Genomic DNA, 19459 nt, shown 5'->3' with positions numbered 1-19459 from the left:
AAAGGTGGGATCGGTATGACACGTCCATCAGGAAGGCGTCGGCACCAATGGTTATGCTCATTACGGAACGGAACATCCCCGTATTCCCCGAGAATCACAACACCACCGGAGCGGGGCTGTGGCTCCTAGGGTCCTGGGGCAAGTAGAGCTGGAATCTCCAGGGGGTCCTGGGCTCCTCCTGAGGTAACCACTAGGGCAGGCGTATGGCTGCTGGTTCCGGAGGATGAAGCGCGGGTCACTGGTTAACGGGACCTGTGTGTCGGTAGCAGGAGTAGGTGAGGTGGCTGACGAGTCTGAATCGCTGCCCAAAATGATGATAGGTGGAATATCCGACATCTGAACAAGGAAAAATAATTTTTCCGTGTCAGTAAGTCATAAAGCAAGCACGTATTAGGCACTACAGCAACCTAGCATGGCAGTAATAATAACAGTGCTAAACAGAAATAACATGTGAAAGCAGATAGTAATCATGCAATAGCGGAAATAAGCATACAACAAGTTCGCATGGCAGTAAAGATAAGCAATAGCATGCAGTAAGTTCATACAGCTGAAAAAGTAGACAAAAGCATGTAGTAAGTTTCGCGAAAACAAGTAAACTAGCAAGTTGTAGATTAGTCCTATTAGTGAATCCTACTCGGGTCGGTCTAGACTCACTAATGCAACCTAATTCCCTACAACCAATGCTCTGATACCATATGTGACGCCCCGTACAAAACCATCGTGTACGATTCGTCAACAACAGGATCTTTACACGGTCAAGTACTACATGCTGTTTGAAAACCAGTTTGCATTCATAAAAAGATAGCGTTTTACAAAAGATAACGTGCATCCTACGAATATGAGCATAAACATAAGTATTTGACCCTAAGGTCGTTACAAAGCCATTGTTTGAAATTAACATAAACTACGAATGCAACAGAAAAGTTCCATGAATGAGACATCTCTAGTAATGCAGCGGATAACTAATACAGCAGGTCCTTAACAGCAATTTAATAACAGCATGACAGCAAATCTAACAGCGGAAGCAAGAAACCTCTAGGCACCTGAGAAATACACGCTTAAAAGTCAACACGAATGTTGGTGAGCTATAGTTTAAGTTGTAACAGTAACGTAAGGTAGGCCACGAGATTTCAGTGTAACAAAATAGTATGAAAAGTATATTTATAACCGTGGGTACCCGGTAACTAGACTTAATGTTAATAACCCCCTGAAAGTACACTTGGCGAGTGCGTATGTTCACGAAGTATTAAACACCCGTTAAATACTAGCGCGACTAGCCCGAGTGGGGATGTCAAACCCTATGGATCCATATCTAAGATTCGCGTTCACCAGTTCAAAAACCAATGACTAAACGTTACCGTGCTAAGGGGAATGTTTCTGCCGTTGTATAACCCACACACATATAAAGTTTAAGTACTCGTGCCTAGTATGTAAAACGTAAAAAGTGCATGTATTCTCAGTCCCAAAAATAGTAAAAGTGGTAAAAAGGGATGCTATAACTCACAGTGATAAAAGCGGTAAAGTCGGTAATGAAAGTACGCAAGTAGTAAGTCGGTCCGAAAGGTCGTCAACCTAAATCAAAGGTTACTAGGTCAGTAGGTTGTCTTATAAATTCTAATAGTGCATAAAATAAGTTTAAGTGTCATCATCATCATCATTCATCATCATAAAAGCTAAGTAAGTTCGACAAGAATAGAGATCGAAACAATAGGCTGATTTCGGTCAGCTGCTACGACCTCTACGTAAATCGAAAAGATGCATAGTCAGTGGATATAGCTCCGTATATGAGTCCCCTAACAGCTGACCCTTTTCAGAACCTAACTAGTCTTCGTTTGACCGTGGCGAAGGTTTAAGTGCGAGTAGGTCAGAAATTTCAGCACAACGTTAATAGGGTGTAGTGACTCTCGGAGGGCCATAAATCCTAAACTGTAACTCGGATTAAGACGAGGCCTAAACGGAAAATCATCTACTCGAACCGAAATAACTGAAAATCAACTTTCCAGTAGCCCAGGTGATCTGATCAGATACGAAAATCAATGGAAAAGTGCTCCGGTGGGGTTCTTGGTGCTTGATGCTCATCACGGTTCTCATCCTTGATGCTTGTAGCTTCAAGTGTACAACTCGTTGATGGTTTAGCATCACTTTTGACCAAGATTCTACCATCAATACACAATATGTTAAGAACAAGTGGTAACACAACTCATTTAAGAGTCTTAGATGGATGATGAACCAAGGTTACATCATATCCTTAGTCTTAACACAATTACAAGTCCTATTTACAAACAAAGTTACAAACTTTACATCAATCAAACAAGTATGAACATGATCTAAGTCAAATGAAGTGATGGAACCCTAAGCTAGAGAGCTTAGATCCCTTTCACACAATTTATAAGGTCACAAAGCTAGAAAACTTGAACCTTTAGTGTTCTTGAAGATCTTGAAGCATAAAGCTTGGATCTTTAAGTTTCATGAAGACCATAAACACGAGTTTTGATCTTTATAACAAAACAACAAGATCATAAGCTAGAAAACTTAGATCCAACAACAAGATATGAAGATTCAAGCTAGAAAGCTTGCATCTTGGTTGTTCTTGAAGATCTTGAAGCATAAAGCTTGGATCTTTAAGATATATGAAGATAACAAACAAAAGTTTGAATCTTTTTAACAAAACAACAAGATTAAAGTAAGAAAAATATAGATCTACAAAGTTGGTGAAGATTCAAAGCTAGAAAGCTTGAATCTTCCATGTTCTTGAAGGATTCATGCTTGAATCAACAAGATATAATCAAGATCAAGGCTAAAGAGCTTGATCTTCCATGATGATGATGATATGCCACGAAAATGATGAAGGAAAAGAAGAAGAAAAAGAAAACTTACAAGTAATACAAGAAAGGAAGGAAAGAAAGAGCAAGTGTGTGTGAAAATCAAATGAGCAAGTGTTTGAATGAGAGGTAAATGGCTAGTATTTATAAGAAAATTTTTGACATGGATTGATGACTTGGAAGGGCCTCTTGGCCGTAGGTTTTGAGGGGGAGGGGAGGAGACACCATTTTGCTTTTTGGTTAGTGGTTGTCTAAAACATGTACTTATGCTAGAATTCCATGTAACAATATGGATAATCCTTATCCAAATGCTAGTATGACTCATTAATTAATTAATTTTATTTATTTTATTTATTATGGGTCACCAGTAATAATACTTTGGCTAATTAATTGGGCCACTAGTTAGTGTAGGGTGGGCTTTAGTCCAACAAGGTAGAAAGTCCAACAAGACTAACTATTGTGATCTAGTAAATAATTAATTAAAATTAAGCATCCAAAAACCCAGGTAATTATTATTATAAAATAATAATTAATATTTCGCAGTCATAATATTCCGATTACGACAAAAGTCAAACGTGTGCGCAGTCCGCGGTTTATTTGAAACGTTAAGTAACACTAATGGTTATAAAGGCTTCTAATGATCAAGTTAAGTATTTTACGTACTCTAAGGCACGTTTTAACATATAATTAGAAGTAAACCACGTATATCAAGTTTACAGAGTATAAAGTAACACAGTACGCACAGATACACAGTTTCGCAAAAATACAAGGCACAAAAGCAAGTCAAAAAAGTCGGGTCATTACAATCTTCATATGTATATCACTATCAAGTGATCCATATAGATAAGCAGTCACAACATCCATGAGATGCATTTCTAAATTTTTAGAAACTGCCAGACTGATTAAGTATCTAAAAGTAATTGCATCCATAACAGGAGAATAAGTTTCCTCATAATCAACTCCTGAACTTTGAGAAAAACCTTGAGCTACAAGTCTAGCTTTATACCTTGTAACTTTATTTTTCTCATTTCTTTTTCGTACAAAAACCCATCTATATCCCACAGGTTTCACATCTTTAGGTGTGAGAATGATAGATCCGAAAACTTTTCTTTTATTGAGCGATTCAAATTCAGCTCGTATTATTCCTTTCCAATGATCCCAATCATGTCTATTTTGACATTCTATGACAGATTTTGGTTCTGGATCATCATCATCATTCATGATGTCATATGCAACATTATATGAAAATATCTCATCAAGATTTTTCATTTCATTTCGATTCCATAATATTTTTGAATGTGCATAATTGATTGAAAATTCCGTATTGACGTCATCGATCTCCTCTGCATAAGGAGTATTAATTTGTGGTTCTTCTTGAATACTTTCTTTTACCTCATTATCAGCTAATTTTCTTTTTCGAGGATTTTTATCTTTGGAACCAATTCGTCTCCCACATTTCTGGCGTGGCAAAGACTCAAGAGTGACATTATTGCCAGCTTTTGGAATTTCAATTCAAGCTGGAGCATTTACTGCTGGTATATATGATTTAGTCACTCTTTTTGTATCTGTAAATGCATCAGGCAATTTATTCGCAAGTTCTTGCATATGCATTATTTTTTGAACTTCGGTCTCGCATTCTTTTGTGCGAGGATCAAGATACATTAATTGAGGCTCACACCATGAAACATCATTTTCTTTATTTTTTATTTCTCCCCCTAATCTAGGGAACAATGTTTCATTAAAGTGACAATCAGCAAAACGTGCTGTAAAAACATCACCCGTCATGGGTTCAATATATCTTATGATTGAAGATGTTTCATATCCAACATATATTCCCATCCTTCTTTGAGGACCCATTTTAGTGCGCTGTGGTGGTGCGATAGGAACATAAACCGCACAACCAAATGTTCTAAGGTGGGAAATATTTGGCTGATGGCCAAAAGCAAGTTGCAAGGGAGAATATGTATGAATTGCACTTGGTCTAATGCGAATTAATGATGCAGCATGTAAAATTTCATGACCCCATACAGATACTGGGAGTTTTGTTCTCATTATCAATGGTCTAGCTATTAACTACAATCGTTTAATTAGTGATTCGGCTAAACCATTTTGTGTATGTACATGAGCAACATGATGTTCAACAACAATCCTAATAGACATGCAAAAATTATTAAATGCTTGAGATGTAAACTCACCAGCATTATCCAATCTCACCCTTTTAATAGTATAATTAGGGAAATGTGCTCTCAATTTAATAATTTGAGCAAAAAAATTTGCAAATGCCATGTTTCGACTTGATAATAGACAAACATGAGACCATCTACTAGATGCGTCTATTAGGACCATGAAATATCTAAATGGTACACATGGTGGATGAATTGGTCCACATATATCACCTTGAATTCTTTCAAGAAACATCGGTGATTCTTTTTCAACCTTAAGAGGTGATGGTCTTATTATCAATTTTCCAAGTGAGCATGATGTACATGGGATAATTGCATCATGAGGGATCTTTTGATCCGTCAATGGATGTCCATGTGTATTTTGAATTATTCTTTTCATCATTGTTGATCCCGGGTGGCCTAAACTTTCATGCCACAGATTTATCATTACAGGATCACATGCCTTTTCATTAACTACCATGTGTGTTTCTGGTACATTTATATATGTATAATGTAAACCAGAACTAAGTCTTGGTAGTTTTTCAATCACATGCTTCTTGTCAGTGATACTTAAATATTTATCATTTTCTATAGTCACTGACTGATAATCATATCCATTTTGGCATATGTCAGAGAAGCTTAACAAATTTCTCTTTGACATGGGAGAAAATAAGGCATTTTTATCAGAAAATTTGTACCATTTGGTAACATGAATTTTGCCTTTCCCATTCCTTTTATTAAATCCGCAGGACCTGATATAGTATGTACCATTCCTTCTGTTTCTTTAAAATCAGTGAAATATTTTTTAGATTTGAGTATAGTGTGTGTGGTACCACTGTCTGCAATACAAAGATCCCCACCATTTGACTGATTTTGCACTCCAGTAGTGTACATCATGAACTTCAAAATATGAGAAACAAATAATGAGTACATAATTCATCAATATATTACATTCAAAAATATGTTACAAATGAAAATACATAATAAGAAAATATATAGTAAAGTAGATATAGTATAGATCGTAAATCTACATCCATTTATTTGATATGGACATATAATAGGAAATTAATTCATTAAAGTAGTCACTTGTTGGCTCAGTGATTTTTGTATCAAGGTCATCCACAAGGTTTGCCTCTTTTCCTTTTCCTTTTAGGGATTCCTGATATTGATTAACAGAATATTGATGTGACGATCCGGAAATTTCCGATCACATTTAAACTTGATCTTAATATGAAATCGACATGATAAGCAAAGTCTATAATATTGATTCTAAAAAATTTTGAACTGTTTCATATATACAATTGACCTTCGACTATCTCGACGATTCACGAACAATTAATTGTAAATAGATATGTGTGTATGTATATATAAATAATAATTCGAAATATAATTTGAAGTATTATATGTTGTTGTTATTAAAAATTAATAAATAAAAATAGTTAATTTAAAAATATGGGATTTCTCTGTGAACTTTCATCCGCCACTGAGTAACAACGGAGTGCGAAATAATAGTCCGTGAAAACTGTCGGTACACTAATTCAATTCTTGTAATTCTTTAACACTTGGTCAATTAAATCTGAGAACCACTCTCACCATAATTTCGCTGTCTCTATTCGGTTCACACCCCACCACTTCGGCTATTTGATTCCTTTTTGTTATACGTTTCAATCATAACTTACATCACTATCTATCTTTCACTATCTATGCTTACTTTATCTATATATAAAGTATACTTACATACATGTGATTAGAGAATTTAACGACCATCATTATTCGATTTCTATTTGAACATAGTGTTTTACTTTGTTTGTTACAAGTCTTATCCATCTATCTAATCTCTATCTTTAATATATATATACATAATAGATAAGTTAATAGATGTGCACATGTGGGATATAGAAGAAACAATCACAACCACCTTTATCTATCTATATATCTAATCTATCTATTATATCTATTCTATATTTATATATATACAACATACATATTCAATGAGATAGAGATTAGCCATCACTCTTCTTCTTCTCTCATTCATTTTGTTTTCTGCCCGAAGAACAAACACACGTAACCATCTTGCTTGATCACCATCGTACGCTTTCACCTACAAACATCACACTAAACCGCTAGTCTAATGTTTCTGTTTCAACTAAATTCAAAACCACACACACATACATGATCACAACCGCCATTAATTTCGAGCCTTTGTTGTCATTACCATCACCACCTCTTAACCAAGACATCTACTCAAACCACTCTTGATCAACAATCGCCATGGTCTTCCGCTATTAATCACTGCTACTATACGTAAGTTTTCTAGTTCTTGTCTTGCTACAAATAATCGAAGACAAACACTCTCTTCTCTCTCTCTATTCCATTTGAAAAACCCCATCGACCACTCTGTCAAACTACTTCAAATATTATACTACTACTGCATTTTTGTTGGTCCTATTCTACTGCAGAAACCGTAAACTATCATCACATGGAGCTGCAAATACTTGATCCATGTACTGCTACTGCTACAGCAGACTACTATATCTATTTTCTGTCCCAACCAACCACCAAACCGTCACCTTCATAAAAGATAGTCATCACCACCTGCAATATTTAACCGCTTCTATTTCTATTCGCACATATAACCAACTATCATTCAAAAACAAACTGCTGCTACTTATAATACTGCTGCTACTCTTCTATCCCGTTTCTGTTAAGAGGCAACAATGATAAGAAAACAAAGAAACTATGAATGGAGTGAAATAAATAATGACAATGATTGATGACAACTATTAATAGTTATGATTGATTACAGCTGTTCTACTTTAACAGCTCGTGTTTTTTTTTATTTGCAAATAAAATCACAAGAAGCCCCACTTCGATCCGCCTAACCCCACGTATGTGACCAATATAACATAACTTATTCAAATACAGCGTATATTGATTTGGACTGCTATAATTGGGCTTCCAAAATATAACCAGGCTATCATTAATATGGGCTGTAATTGGGTTACATATATAACGAGATGTTGGGCCAAGACCGATTTAGATTCACTGATTGAAACGATTAGGGATGATGAGGCATTACGTTCCTGTTTTCAATTCTATTCCTAGTTCTATTATCAATTATCAATAATGATAGTTGGATGAAGATTATAAAGCGACTGTGATGATATTTATGATGCTCGTTATATTTGAAGATGACGATGATGGCGTGATGTGTGTGAAATTAATAATGATGACGAGTTTAGATAATAGTATGAGTTGATGATGATAAAAACAAAACTGAGAAAGATGATGGTTAACATTGAAGTGATGATAATGTTTATGATAATCTTATGATAAAGCAAAGGGTGATCTTTATGATATGAAGAAGATGAAGAACCTGAAATTCGATATAAAAAAATTAAAATGGGTATACTAACAGAAAAATGAGACAGATCGGTTGGTAGAGGGTGTTGTGTTTAATCGAGAGGTCAGGGCTTCGATTCTGGACTAAAGCAAATTTTTTTTGAAACTCACTCTTTAAGGTAGCCTTCTTTTATTAGATTATCATTATTATTATTATTATTATTATCATATGTATTATTATTATTATTATTATTATTATTATGATTAGGATTATTATTATTATTATTTTGAAAATAATACAAACTATTATTACTATCATAATTATTAGTATGAGTATCATTTTATAATTATTAGTATATGTATTATTATTAATGATATCATTATTATTATTATTATTACTAACATGATTATCTTTATTAGTATTATTATTATTAAAAAGAATAATCATTATTATCATATTTTTACTAAAATTATTATTTTTGGATAGAATTAGAATTATTATTAAAAGTATCATTATTATTATTATTACAACTATATTATTATTACTATCAATATTACTATTATTATTATTATTAAACTAACACTAAATATTAAAATTATTATTATTATTATTATCATTAGTATTAATAGGATTATCAAGATTATTATGTTTATTATTATTACTAGTGACATGAGTATAATTACTAATAATATCATCTTTATTATTATTAATATAAACATAAATATTAGTAGTGTATTATTAAACTTATTATTATTATCATTAGTTGTAAAATGGATAGTTTTATATAAAAATACATTACAATAATATTAAAATTTATATATCACTATACTGTTATTATTAAAATGATAATTACTAAACTATATATATATTTATAAAAAATGTACCAATTAATACGTAAATATATAGTGTTATCGTATATAAACCTTAATATATATTTTTGTAACATATTATAAAGAATGATAAATATTAGTTATATTATATATATATAAACTAAATACATTAAATTGATCTAAATAACAAATGATATAACAAATATATTATCAATAATTTATATAAACTTGCTCGATCACGATTACATATTTTAATAAATATACAATTGATATAGGTTCGTGAATCCGAGGCCAACCCTATACTTGTTCAATGTCGTTCTATATATTTTTACTACAAAATACAGTATGGTGAGTTCATTTGCCCTTTTTACTCTTTACATTTTTGGGCTGAGAATACATGCAAATGCTTTATTAAATGTTTTACAATATTTATATGCGTGAGTTCATTTGATTTCCTTTTACTCTTTACATTTTTGGGACTGAGAATACATGCGCTGCTTTTACAAATGCTTTATTAAATGCTTTTGAAATACATTTTGAACTGCGAATATATGAAATGCTTTTATAAATGTTTGACGAGATAGACACAAGCAAAACATTCCTCAAATGAATTATTATGCAGACAGAAGTTCTGCGGATTATTATTGAATTATGTGGACATGATAATTGCCACCGTTGAATTATGTGGACATGATAATTGCCACCTTTGAATTATGTGGACATGATAATTGCCACCATTGAATTATGTGGACATGATAATTGCCACAAATTGATATGAATGTTATGTATCGAGAGAATGATTTTATACACAGGTTATGTGTATGTTATTTTTGTGCACAAGATATGTATACGGTTACTAAGATTTATGAAAGATGATTTCGTACACGAGAAAGGTGTACTGTATTTAAAAGATATCGCATGTACATTACAGGTGGGTATAGGATTCGGGCCCATTTGTACCATGCAGCATTTAAATCTTGTGGTATATCAAAATGATGAATTTTATTGTTTACGATAAACATATGAACTCACCAACCTTTTGGTTGACACTTTAAAGCATGTTTATTCTCAAGTATGAAAGAAATCTTCCGCTGTGCATTTGCTCATTGTAAAGACATTTTTTTTGGAGTCGATCATCGCAATGGAACCAGATGTTGGTGACTTCATCCAGACGGATTAGGACGGGGTATGACATGTGGTATCAGAGCGGTGGTCTTAGTGAACCAGGTCTGCATTAGTATGTATAACTGATAAGTCGTTAGGATGCATTAGTGAGTCTGGACTTCGACCGTGCCTGCATGTCAAAAGTTTTGCTTATCATTAGTGTCGAAAAATTATTTGCTTATCATCCTTAAAGTCTAGACACGTCTTACTGCCTCTATTGCATAGACAGTATATAGATAAATTCATATCTTAGCATATATGTTATTGTTACCTTTGCGTGACAGCTTCCGTAGATTCCTCCGTAACTTATGGGATTTTAGTATTATATATGCATATGTAAATTATGTATTGCAGGGTACTAATCTACATCCTATTCTATTCCTTATCGAAAATCCTTCATCTGATCGTACGAGATGAGTCCCTCAACCAGTTCGAGTCCATTAGATTCCGATAACTATTCCGATAGTTATTCCGACAGCTATTCCGATATAGAGTTTCACTCGAGCTCCGAAAGCAGTGTCACAGGAATGAATCGACCAATCAGCCATCCCCAATTCATCTGATGGTTTCGTAGTCGACTAAATCAATGGAGACGAGAAGAAGGCGATCCTTTCCACCACCAACCTGCACTCTTGGTGAAGAACCTGAAGCACTTACCGATGAACCTATACGAAACACCATTTTCAGCCACATTTCCAGAGTATCTCGTCACGACTACATACTATCTCAAATCCTAAATCTTATTCATTCGCTCGTTCCGACCGACAATCATTCCGGAGTAATACAAGAAGTCAACGAACTTCGCGCTCTAGTAATCAATTTGGAGAATATGGTGCAAAACGTACCGGCTTCAGCAACATCACCGGCATCAACAGTACAACAGTACAACCGACAACACAAATTTCAACATCACATGCCCAATATCTCATTCTGTATCTCGAGTATAATCATCGTTCTACGAATCATTCCACATTATTTATCTTCGTTCGACATGGCGATTATATAATCTTTAATGTTTTAGAGATTATATATTCTTATTCTAACGGTAAATTAAATGAGTCTAATATCATATTGACTCATTAAATCCATGATTACATCTGAGGAAAATATATATGCAAGTATATTTTCATAAAGATTGTAATTAAAAATTCTTTTGTACAAACTGTTAATGGTGAAAATATTTTAACGGGTAGGTAATACCCTAGAAATATTTAGATTTCACATTAATAAGTTACAATGTACATTCGACGAAGCTGATTCAACAGTCATTTACTATCCTACTTACAACCACCGATATACGTATCCGTTCACCGCAGAATAACCATTTTCATTCAATTTCATATTTGGATTTTGACCTATTAGAATCCAACAAGTGGCATAATGAAGAAAACATTTAACGAAATAAAAATTTGATAGAAACAAACAAATTAACTACGAAAAATTTTGTTAAGAATCCACGCTAACTGTTCCTAGCTAACTGATTACATTTTATTTATCGCAGTTTGTTTATCGCAATTTTATTTATCGTCATTTAATTTATGTTATTTACTTTACGCACTTTATTTATCGTCATTTATTTTCTGTTATTTATTTTACGCACTTTAAATATCGGGACACGTATACAAGGTTTTGACATATCATATCGACGCATCTATATATATTATTTGGAATCACCATAGACACTCTATATCCAGTAATGATCGAGTTCTCTATACAGGGTTGAGGTTGATTCTACAATAATATATATAGTTTGAGTTGTGATCGAGTCTGAGACATGTACACGGGTCATGATATGTATTAATTAATTCAAATATTATATATTAAATTATATATGAATTATTGGACTGTTAACTGTGGACTATCAACTGTGGACTATCAACATTGGACAATTAAAATGAATTAAAATATTGATTATAACCTATGAAACTAAACATCTCTTCAAGTTTGCCACTTGATTTCATCCTAAACCTCATTTGTATCTTGACGATTCTAATCTGCGTTCGAACTTTTCATGATTCTTGAAAACACCTCAATCGAAAGGATGAACCAACCGCACTTCATCTACGGAAGGAAAGATTTATGCATATAGTTATGCACCTGAAAAAAACTCTCGGAAACTGAGTAAACGTTTAACAAGTAGCTGTGCTAATTCCTTTAGTGTTATTATTACCCAAAATAACTTTGCAGTTCTGTTTCAAAGTAGCAAATTTTGTCACAGCTCCAGCAAGTCAACTTCGACTTTTCGTTCAAAACAACCTTATTATAACCTTGATATATATGCGTGCTCTTTTATTGTTACCAGGGAACCTTTTATATTCCACCATATTACCAGCAGACGTACCAGCAACCTCGTTGCTTCTTGGTTTAAATCTCTCTGATAAATCATTATATTTATTCGTTGAAACCCTATCATATACTCATCCACATCTTGTAACGAGAATTGCCATACCAATTACCGGGAATCAGCAATCAGTACTTTGAAAACTCACAGCATATCTACATCAACAGTTATATGTATGACATTTATCTCTTAGAATTATGATCTTTCATTCTGAAATTCTGAAAAGCACTCAGTCTACAAATCAATACTCTGAATGTTGAAAAAGCTGAATGAAGTAGCAAAAATCGTAGACAACCGTAAGCGACCTTAATCATCGGAAGTTTGATGATAAAGAATAGTATGTTGGAAAAGCTCAGAAAAGTTGGAACTGGAAAACGGATTGAGCTAACCATGAAGGAGACTCTGAACAAATCACAAGGACTAAACTCGTATATAAAGAATCCTGATGATTCTGTTTCTGATGAAATTTTTAGCGAATACCTTGCTCCTTAATCACTCTAAATCATTGTGAATGAATTTCTTCATCACAATTTGATTCTAAAATTCTAAGATATTATCGTATATTTCATTATTAATATCCTCAATATTTCTGAAGATATCTTCATAAATATTTTCATCCGATATTAATTATCTCTCTGCGCTATCTGTATTATATCATAAAAGAAACTGTTTTAGTTTCTGAAATTCTGAAAAATTTGAATTAGAATTATGAATGATTTTGAAGTAGTGTTGGGAACTGATGCATGAGTTAGTATAATATAATGACACTTGATCAACGTGATTATATTACAGTAAGTCATGCTGAGTTTCTAATGGAACGTGATGATTCACAGACCATAACGTCATCATGTGCCATGTTACATAACTCTTTCATTCTGCTTAACTTCTGAACATATTAAGAAAATATATTCTTGATAGTTCTATTCTCAGTAATTCTGGTAATTTGACAAATCAAATTGTGCGATTATGTTCTTATTTGTTTAGAACATTAAGTTCATTCGAAACTTCATACTTACGAACTCTGGACCATTACTCGTTTTACTAGAGATCGGGAGTGTAACATCCCGCCTTTTTCCGTTTACTTTTCCGTTTAACTATTTAAATCCCGTTATATGTTTATAACATCTCCCGTTAATACGCGTTTCAAATTATCTCGTTCAGGTAATTTAACGCACCCGACTACAACTTGAGGGACTTGTTTTGCCAAAACCCCAAAATGGTGACTAGCACTTGACTAGTCAACCATCTTCCACCTCCATTTTTCATTTTCTTTTCTCTTTTCATTCTCTACTTTCATATTTTCTTTAAATTCATCAAAAAGCAAATCATCATCCATACTAAATCGATCAAGCTTCGAGCCAAACAAATTACATATTTGAACTCCTCGTGATCTCCTCTTCGATTCCATACCAATCTCATTGCATTTGGGTAACTTTCTAAAATCACTAATTTTTGTGTTCTTGAGATTTTTTGAGTTACAAGGTTGTTAATTAGTGTCTATGGCTCTAGTCTAACAAGATTATGTGTTTGAATTGCTTGATTTGTTGTTTGGAAGTAACTTGCATGAACTAGCAAAATAGGTGTGTTTAATCTTGAGTTTTAGATGATTAAATGTTGTTAAATGTTATAAATGCATGTATTAAATGTGTTCCTAGTGTTACTAGCTTCAATTTGATGTATAGGTTGCATGAGAAAACTCTAAGAACTTGTTTAGTGATTTTTGGTGGAATTGAGCTAGGGTTTAATGAACTTGAAATGATTATTTGATGCATTGATTGCCATGATTTGTTGTTAGTAAGTTGTTAGTTGTATTGTATGCTCAATTACCTACAAAATGGCATGTCATATGTATGCATTGAATGCCTAAATCATTAAATGTGCATTGGTGAGTTTGAAGCATTAATGTGTGCATTGAATGATCACTTGGTTTGAAAACTCGGTTGTTACAAATGAGGTTTTTGATTGATGAATTATGTTTAGTTGCATTCTACGTCAAAAGAGCTTTCCAACGATATAAGGTGCGAGTCCTAAGTGTTAGCGGTTTGTGTTTTATGCACAAAAAGGTTTTGGATTGAGACTTGAACATTTGGGACTGGCCAGGCACCAGCACCCGGCCTTTGCCGCGGCGCGGCCCTTTCCTGTCGCGGCGCGACATATAAGGGGGCCAGGTTTTGACCTCCTTGTCCCAAATGCGAAAAATGTTTGGCCCGTTCTAGACCTCCAATTCACATGCAACTTGTTCTAACATGCTTATATATGAATAATTAGCATAGAAAATTTGTTCGGGACCCGACCCGAACATGTTGACTTTTTCGTTGACTTTGACCGACCAAAGTTTGACTTTTTGTCAAACTTAACCAATTGATTATGCAATCTTTCTAACTTGTTTCTATACATATATCTTGCATGAAACTTGACTATTTGCTTCACATGCTTCATAATCGAGTCGTGTTGAGCCATAGGACTAATTGAGCAACTTTGACCCTTCGTGACTATCGTTATTGATACAACCTATTTGTTTAGGTCGAGACTAGCGTTGTCCTTTGCGCACATTACTTGTTGAAGTACTTATTTACTCTTGCAATCAAAGGTGAGATCATAGTCCCATCCTTCAAACAACTTTTATGCTTTAAACTATGGGATGAGAAACATATACGTATCATACTTTTACACTTTGAACACAAGTACGAAAACGAACATTCCACGTACGGGTTTGAACAAAAAGCATCAATTCAATTATCATTAGTTACACTTGCAGGGTGTAAACGTGAACTTATATTATGTGATCACATGGGCTTGACGAGCCTCATTCGGACGGTTTGCTACCGTTAGCGGATGAAATATATTTTCGGGTCTAGTGTATGTTCTAACACTACGCGAAGGGTGCAAAACAGTTAAGTTTGATAATTGGGTGCCCGCGAAACAAATAACAACTTTGGAATGCAAATGATTTAGATAATCATATTATATTAAATCTTGTGGTTCAAATGCAACGTTTACTAAAACACTTATGATTTCACCAACGTTTTCGTTGACAGTTTTCTATATGTTTTCTCAGGTCCTTGAAAGCTACTTGATACATGCTTCCGCACTCTTTTTGATACTTGCTTGGATGTCGAGTATACCTACATAGATGGAGCGTCTTTTGACTACTTTAAATTATGTCGCATAGGTTTCATTCGTACGTTAAACATTGTAATGTAACTAGTCTTTCGAACTACATTTGTAAACTTGAAACATCCTTTTTCTTATAAAATAAATGCGACATATTTTGGTCAAAAGTCATAATAAAGACTTATGACCACGCAACGGGACCGAAGTAGTCGGCGCCGTCAATGACAATTTGGTCGGGTCGCTACAGATGGTATCAGAGCGTTGGTTGTAGGGATTTAGAGTTCATTGGTGTCAACCCCGAGTCATAGGGTACATTGGTGAGTCTAGACTACAACCGGCATATAGACTTGAAGTAGGAATTACTTGACTATTTGTGCATTTATACTCGAACGCTTCTACTCATATCTACTCTTATTTCATCTAAATCTCACGTTGTTTAATTTGATTGGCACGCCACCTTGACTATATGAAATAATGTCGAATGCACATATGAATCAGGGTAATATAATTTCCGGGATTATATTACGGTGACTCATATGAACGTTCCGACATTATGACATAAAGAATTTAAGGCGAGTCAAGGAAAATTTTCTCTCTATCTTTATTCCATATCACGGTTAGTATTATTTAGAATACTAACCAACGGTATTCTTTTGTTTTGAAGGAACAATGCCTCCTCGTAGTGCACCACGCCGTGAAACACCCGAACAAGCTCTACAACGCATGATAGCCACCGCCGTAGATGCGGCCATGGCCGGTCACTCATCCAACAACAATAACAATAATAATAACAACAACCAAAACAACAACAACAACAAAAACAACAATGGAGCCGGTAACTCAAACGAGGGATGCTCCTATAAAGCCTTCATGGGGTGCAAACCTCACACTTTTGATGGAACCGGGGGACCGGTTGTGCTCACCCGATGGTTTGAGCAAACGGAAGCCGTCTTTAGCATAAGTGGTTGTCGGGACCAAGACAAGGTTAAATACTCCACTCACACTTTCGCCGGTGTCGCTCTTACATGGTGGAATACTTATGTACAATCGGTGGGTACCGATGAAGCTCACGCCCTCTCTTGGGCCGATTTAAGGGAAAAGATGGTCATCGAATATTTCCCTCGCGAAGAAACCCGAAAGCTCGAACAAGAGCTAAGAACCTTGGAGGCGGTCGGAAACGATCTCAATGCCTATAATCAACGATTCGCCGAACTATCCTTGATGTGCCCAAACCTCGTGAACCCCGAATCTCAAAGGGTCGAACTTTATATGTATGGTCTTCCAAAGAGCATCAAACAAGGGGTGATGTCATCCAAACCCGCTAACCTACAACAAGCTTTGAACATGGCCCGCCAATTGATCGAAACGGTTGACGAAATCGTAGTACCGGCGCCTAAAGCCAAGGAAAAGTCAGGTAACAACAAAAGAAAATGGGAAGCCCCTCAATCAAGCAACAACTACAACAACAACTTCACCAAAAAGCCTTTCACCTCCGACGCCAAGAAAAGTTATGGCGGAAATAAACCCTTTTGCAACAAATGCCACAAACACCACTATGGTGAATGTAGCAATCTATTTTGCCACCGGTGCCAAAGGGGTGGTCATGTGGCCAACGATTGTAGAAGTGCCGCCCCCGTCGCTCAAAAGGTGCCCAATGCACCAAAATCGGGTACTTGTTATGAATGTGGCCAAACGGGTCATTTTAGAAATGCCTGTCCGAAGAAGAAAGCCAACCCCAACACACGCGGCCGAGCTTTCAACATCAACACCGAGGAAGACCGAGATGACAATGAATTAGTCACGGGTACGTTTCTCCTCAACAACACTTATGTTACTTGTTTATTCGATTCGGGTGCCGATAAGAGTTTTGTATCCAAGACTTTGACTCATTCTTTTAGCACTCCACCACTTCCACTAGATACCACTTATACCATTAAAGTGGCTAACGGGAAACTATTAAGTGCCGACACATATTACCGGGGGTGTACGTTAAACATTTTGGGTAAGGAATTTGAAATTGACTTGATACCCATGGAACTAGGAAGCTTTGATGTAATAATCGGTATGAATTGGTTAGTCAAAACGAAATCTCACATCCTTTGTGATCTTAACGCAATCCGAATTCCTATCGAGAATGGTGAACCTTTGATTGTTTATGGCGATAAGAGTTGCACCAGACTCAACCTCGTTTCGTGCCTTAAAGTTAGAAAACTACTCCGTAAGGGTTGTTTTGCGATCCTTGCCCACGTTAAGAAAGTCGAGTCCGATGAGAAGCATATCGATGATGTGCCTATTGTTAGTGACTTTTTCGATGTATTTCCCGACGAATTGCCGGGTCTTCCACCCCATCGACCGGTTGAATTCCAAATCGATCTTATTCCGGGAGCCGCACCCGTAGCACGTGCACCATATAGACTCGCTCCATCCGAAATGCAAGAATTGCAAAGTCAAATCCAAGAACTACTTGATCGTGGTTTTATCCAACCTAGCCATTCACCTTGGGGCGCTCCGATTTTGTTTGTTAAAAAGAAAGACGGATCCCTACGAATGTGCATTGATTATCGTGAACTAAACAAATTGACGGTTAAGAACCGATATCCTCTTCCTCGCATCGATGACCTCTTTGATCAATTACAAGGGTCTTGCGTATATTCAAAAATCGATCTCCGCTCGGGTTATCATCAATTAAGGGTTAAGGGGGAAGATGTCTCCAAAACCGCTTTCCGAACTCGTTATGGTAGTTATGAATTTCTTGTAATGCCATTTGGTCTCACTAATGCACCGGTGGTGTTCATGGATCTTATGAACCGCGTGTGCAAACCGTATCTTGACAAATTCGTTATCGTGTTCATCGATGATATTTTGGTCTATTCAAAAAGCGAAGAAGAACACGAGGAACACCTCCGACTTGTGCTTGAACTTTTAAGACAAGAAAGACTCTATGCCAAATTCTCCAAGTGTGAATTTTGGTTGAAGGAAGTTCAATTTCTTGGTCATGTTGTAAGTGACCAAGGTATTAAAGTCGATCCATCAAAAATCGAAGCCATTAGTAAATGGGAAACTCCTACTACTCCGACTCACATTCGTCAATTCTTGGGTCTCACCGGGTACTATCGTAGATTCATCGAAAACTTCTCTTTGGTTGCACGTCCTCTAACCGCATTAACTCACAAGGGAAAGAAATTCATTTGGGCGACCGAGCAAGAATCCGCGTTCCAAATCTTGAAGACAAAGCTTACCGCCACTCCTATCTTGTCACTTCCCAAAGGCAACGATGATTTTGTTGTGTATTGCGACGCCTCGAAACATGGTTTTGGGTGTGTGTTGATGCAACGAACGAAAGTCATTTCTTATGCTTCTCGACAACTCAAAATTCATGAACGAAACTACACGACACATGATCTCGAACTCGGAGCCGTTGTCTTTGCACTTAAAATGTGGAGACACTATCTTTATGGAACCAAGAGTACTATCTTTACTGATCACAAAAGTCTCCAACACATCTTCGATCAAAAGCAACTAAACATGAGACAACGAAGGTGGATTGAAACCTTAAACGATTACGATTGCGAACTTCGTTACCATCCGGGAAGGCAAACATAGTAGCCGATGCCTTAAGTCGAAAAGAAAGAGCGGTGCCTCTTCGTGTCCGAGCCTTAAACATCACCATCCACACCAACCTT

The sequence above is a fragment of the Rutidosis leptorrhynchoides genome, chromosome 8, assembly GCF_046630445.1.
Source record: "Rutidosis leptorrhynchoides isolate AG116_Rl617_1_P2 chromosome 8, CSIRO_AGI_Rlap_v1, whole genome shotgun sequence".
NCBI lineage: Eukaryota > Viridiplantae > Streptophyta > Magnoliopsida > Asterales > Asteraceae > Rutidosis > Rutidosis leptorrhynchoides.
This window is presented reverse-complemented; position numbering follows the sequence as displayed.